We start from the raw sequence: 6,209 nt of genomic DNA on the forward strand, positions 1-6,209 counted from the left end.
TAGAGATTCCCAAGAGTCTGGGTTCAAGTTGCATGCCTTCATATCATGTTTACAGATGTCTTTGAAGCATAAGGCGGACCTGACAACAGGTCTAGTACCAACAGTAAGCTCCCCATACAGCACATACTTTGGGCTTCTACCATCATCCATTCTTCAAATGTGTCCAAGCCAAAGTAAACATCTCTGGGAAGGCTGAGCAAACATGCTAGGTAGACCAGCTCATTTCAAAACTTCCTTATTTGGGACATGTTCTTTCCATGCGATGCCAAGAATTCTCCTGAGACAGCAGAGGTGGAATGTGTTTAGTTGACATTCTTGATAGGAGTAGGCTATCCAGGTTTCACTACCATACAAAAAGTGCACTCACTACGCAGACCTGATAGACCTCCATTCTTCCATCCATTATCTGTAGCCGCTTATCTTGTGTAGGGTCGCAGGCAAGCTGAAGCCTATCCCAGCTGACTATGGGCAAGAGGCGGGGTACACCCTGGACAAGTCGCCAGGTCAGGCCTGATAGATCTTTATCTTAGTATTGACAGTCAGCATGGTGTTCTCCCACACTCTCTTTGCAAGCCTTGACGTTGTTGTTGCTGCTGTTACAATGCATTTATCCAGCTCTGCATCAAGTGAGATATTTCTGGAAATGGTGGAGCCCAGGTATGTAAATTCATCCATAACATCAAGAGCGTGATCACCAACACGGACGAGAGGGGTCTTGCTGACATCCTGGCCCAGAATTTTAGTCTTCTTGATGCTTATTGTCAGACCAAACTCTTTGCATGCAAGTGCAAAGCTGCTGATAAGATTCTGAAGAGCCCCATGTGTGTGTGTTACAATGGCAGCAGCATCTGCAAAGAGCAATTCTCTGATCAATACATGCCGGATCTTGGTTTTTGCTCCTCGGCAAGCAATGTTGAAGAGCCTATCATTTTGTTCACCTAAAACTGGGAATTCTGTCACCAAAGGTGCCATGTTCAAAGTCATTTTGCATATCTAGATGTAAATAAAATATCAGGAAAATAAATTCTGATCAATCGTCTGATATTCATCTTCTGAACTCAAATCCAAATGTCTTCAGTATTTAGCAAAAACAAAAGAATTGGCCTTGCTGTTTCAAAACTTTAGTTGGAGACTGTATATAAATACAGTTCACCAGAATTACTGACCATAGTGCTACCTTAATAGATAATCTCATCTCATTATCTCTAGCCGCTTTATCCTTCTACAGGGTCACAGGCAAGCTGGAGCCTATCCCAGCTGACTACAGGCGAAAGGCGGGGTACACCCTGGACAAGTCGCCAGGTCATCACAGGGCTGACACATAGACACAGACAACCATTCACACTCACATTCACACCTACGCTCAATTTAGAGTCGCCAGTTAACCTAACCTGCATGTCTTTGGACTGTGGGGGAAACCGGAGCACCCGGAGGAAACCCACGCGGACACGGGGAGAACATGCAAACTCCGCACAGAAAGGCCCTCGCCGGCCACGGGGCTCGAACCCGGACCTTCTCGCTGTGAGGTAACAGCGCTAACCACTACACCACCGTGCCGCCCCCTTAATAGATAATATATTTACCAATGATATAGATAATAACATTATAAGTGGAATATTAATCAATGATATTAGTGATCATCTACCAGTTTTTACAATTTATGACTGTAATCATAAAAGAAATGTAACAGACCATAAACTTAAGTATAGAAGATTTATGACTGAGGAAGCCATGTTTGCATTAAATAATATTAAAGGAATATGGAATATATTAAATAGTATTATTAAAGATGGCTCTGGACAAATACATTACCCTAAATACTTTAATGACAAAGGTATTTCGAAAATTATAACATGGATGTAGTTGCTAATAGTTTTAATAATTTTTTTGTTAATGTTGGACCAAGATTAGCTCAAAATATCTCTGATCCGGTAGCAAATGATGATTGTATAGATAATATTATAAAGAGGAATTATTGTTCTATGTTTCTTACACCAGTAGATGAGAAGGAAATTATTGATATAGTTAATAACTGTAGTAATAAAATATCCACAGATTGTAATGATATTGATATGAAACTAGTGAAAACTATTATTGGGGAGATTTCTAAACCATTAACATACATCTGTAACTTGTCATTTCAAACCGGTACATTTCCAAGCAATATGAAAATAGCAAAAGTAATTCCATTGTATAAATCTTGGGACAAACACAACTTCACAAATTACAGACCTGTTTCTTTACTTCCTCAATTCTCCAAAATTCTTGAAAAACTATTCAATAACAGATTATATAAATTCAATGAAAAATACAAACTACTCAGTGATAGTCAATATGGATTTAGAGCAAATAGATCAACAGAGATGGCACTAATGGAATCAATTGAAGAAATCAGTAACTCTATAGATGATAAGAAATATGTCCCTGGGATATTTATTGATCTTCAAAAAGCTTTTGATACTATTAATCGTGATATATTAATTAATAAGATGGAACAATATGGGATAAGGGGAGTTGTATTAAATTGGAAAAGAAGTTATTTGAGCAACAGGACACAATTTGTGAAGTTGGGCGACTCTGTCTCAACTCGTTTGAATATTGATTGTGGTGTCCCTCAGGGGTCAGTATTGGGTCCTAAACTGTTTATTCTTTATATAAATGATATATGCAATGTATCAAAGATATTTAAGATGGTATTATTTGCAGATGACACAAATCTGTTTTGTTCTGAAACAAATTTACATGAGTTAGAAAACAATCTCTTCAGAATTGTGCAGGTTAAAAAGTTGGTTTGATCGAAATAAATTATCATTAAATCTGTCTAAAACAAAAATCATGTTATTTAATAATTATAAAATAAATAGGGCAATAAATGTACAGGTAGATGGTGTTGATATTGAAAGAGTTTCTAATAATACATTTCTTGGGGTAACAATAGATGATAGAATTAATTGGAAGTCACATATAAAGTACATACTAATGAAACTATCAAGAAGCATATCTGTGTTGAGTATAGCTAAGCACGTCTATAATTCACTCCGCATTCTTTACTCATCTCATTATCTCTAGCCGCTTTATCCTGTTCAACAGGGTCGCAGGCAAGCTGGAGCCTATCCCAGCTGACTACGAGCGAAAGGCGGGGTACACCCTGGACAAGTCGCCAGGTCATCACAGGGCTGACACATAGACACAGACACCCATTCACACTCACATTCACACCTATGGTCAATTTAGAGTCACCAGTTAACCTAACCTGCATGTCTTTGGACTGTGGGGGAAACCGGAGCACCCAGAGGAAACCCACGTGGACAACATGCAAACTCCGCACAGAAAGGCCCTCGCCGGCCACAGGGCTCGAACCCAGACCTTCTTGCTGTGAGGAAGACAGCGCTAACCACTACACCACCATGCCGCCTGCATTCTTTACTGTTCCCTGATTTTACTATACTTAAATTACTGCTCAGTGGCGTGGGGAAATACGTATAAATGTTCACTTCATGCAATAACTATACTTCTAAAAAGAGCTATAAGAATAATTCATAGTGCTGGTTACCAAGATCATACTAATTCACTATTCTTAAATTCAAAATGTTTAAAATTCAGGGATATTATAGAATATAAAACTGCCTTAATAATGTACAAAGTAAGCAATTATAAAGTACCAAGGAATATCCAAGTAATGTTCTCGGATAGAGAGGGGGGCTATAATTTTAGGGGGAAATTGAAATTTAAAATTCGTAGTGCTAGGACAACGTTAAAAATGTTCAGTATTTCTATTTGTGGAGTAAAGCTATGGAACAGTTTGAATGTGGAGCTCATGAAATGTACAACTATAAACCAGTTAAAAAAAAAGGTATAAGCAACAGATCTTTATGAGGTATAGGGAGGAGGAATTACAATAAGATTCTATTGATAATATAAGTGTATATATGTGGGTATGGGTACATACGGATATATATAATCTATAAAATGTGAGTATGTATGTATGTGTGTGTATATATATATATATGCATGATTGTATATAATATATAAGCATAATATGCATAATTATGATATGGGTGTCTGTGTACATATGGATGTGTATAGTTATAGGTATGTGTATATGTATGTACTGTATATATGTATTGTATGTGTGTATATATGCATAACATAAGTATCTGTATATATGATTTGATTTGGTTGATATTATACCATGTTGGTATGTCTTGGTATGTTGGTATGTTTTCTTTTTTTGTTGATTTTGTTTTCTTTTGAACCCCAATTCCAAAAAAGTTGGGACGAAGTACAAATTGTAAATAAAAATGGAATGCAATGATGTGGAAGTTTCAAAATTCCATATTTTATTCAGAATAGAACATAGATGACATATCAAATGTTTAAACTGAGAAAATGTATCATTTAAAGAGAAAAATTAGGTGATCTTAAATTTCATGACAACAACACATCTCAAAAAAGTTGGGACAAGGCCATGTTTACCACTGTGAGACATCCCCTTTTCTCTTTACAACAGTCTGTAAACATCTGGGGACTGAGGAGACAAGTTGCTCAAGTTTAGGGATAGGAATGTTAACCCATTCTTGTCTAATGTAGGATTCTAGTTGCTCAACTGTCTTAGGTCTTTTTTGTAGTATCTTCCGTTTTATGATGCGCCAAATGTTTTCTATGGGTGAAAGATCTGGACTGCAGGCTGGCCAGTTCAGTACCCGGACCCTTCTTCTACGCAGCCATGATGCTGTAATTGATGCAGTATGTGGTTTGGCATTGTCATGTTGGAAAATGCAAGGTCTTCCCTGAAAGAGACATCATCTGGATGGGAGCATATGTTGCTCTAGAACCTGGAGCATTGATGGTGTCTTTCCAGATGTGTAAGCTGCCCATGCCACACGCACTAATGCAACCCCATACCATCAGAGATGCAGGCTTCTGAACTGAGCGCTGATAACAACTTGGGTCGTCCTTCTCCTCTTTAGTCCGAATGACACGGTGTCCCTGATTTCCATAAAGAACTTCAAATTTTGATTCGTCTGACCACAGAACAGTTTTCCACTTTGCCACAGTCCATTTTAAATGAGCCTTGGCCCAGAGAAGACGTCTGCGCTTCTGGATCATGTTTAGATACGGCTTCTTCTTTGAACTATAGAGTTTTAGCTGGCAACGGCGGATGGCACGGTGAATTGTGTTCACAGATAATGTTCTCTGGAAATATTCCTGAGCCCATTTTGTGATTTCCAATACAGAAGCATGCCTGTATGTGATGCAGTGCCGTCTAAGGGCCCGAAGATCACGGGCACCCAGTATGGTTTTCGGGCCTTGACCCTTACGCACAGAGATTCTTCCAGATTCTCTGAATCTTTTGATGATATTATGCACTGTAGATGACGATATGTTCAAACTCTTTGCAATTTTACACTGTCGACCTCCTTTCTGATATTGCTCCACTATTTGTCGGCGCAGAATTAGGGGGATTGGTGATCCTCTTCCCATCTTTACTTCTGAGAGCCACTGCCACTCCAAGATGCTCTTTTTATACCCAGTCATGTTAATGACCGATTGCCAATCGACCTAATGAGTTGCAATTTGGTCCTCCAGCTGTTCCTTTTTTGTACCTTTAACTTTTCCAGCCTCTTATTGCCCCTGTCCCAACTTTTTTGAGATGTGTTGCAGTCATGAAATTTCAAATGAGCCAATATCTGGCATGAAATTTCAAAATGTCTCACTTTCGACATTTGATTTGTTGTCTGTTCTACTGTGAATACAATATCAGTTTTTGAGATTTGTAAATTATTGCATTCCGTTTTTATTTACAATTTGTACTTTGTCCCAACTTTTTTGGAATCGGGGTTGTATATATAGTTTATTATGGTGGAAAGTGACGTTTGATTAGCGGTGGTATAGAGGGTTAGGATTTGATAAGTTATTTACTTCTTCCTAATCCTTTCCGAACATTATTATCTTATTGCCTTGTGGCTACGCTATTCTGTTTGTTTATGACGATGTTTTTGATTTTTATTTTTACATCTTCTTTACTGTTCAGAATAAATCAATCAGTCAATCAATGAATAGATTAGGTGACACAAATATTTCATCTGAATTTAAAAAGTATATTTTAAACAATATACAATGTCTGAGTTAGAGGGAACTACTTTAGTGGGCTTGACCAAGCACAAAAGAGGCGGGGAGAGAGAGAGAAATGACAAATCTCAACAGTT

The sequence above is a fragment of the Neoarius graeffei genome, chromosome 10 (assembly GCF_027579695.1).
Source record: "Neoarius graeffei isolate fNeoGra1 chromosome 10, fNeoGra1.pri, whole genome shotgun sequence".
Taxonomy (NCBI): domain Eukaryota; kingdom Metazoa; phylum Chordata; class Actinopteri; order Siluriformes; family Ariidae; genus Neoarius; species Neoarius graeffei.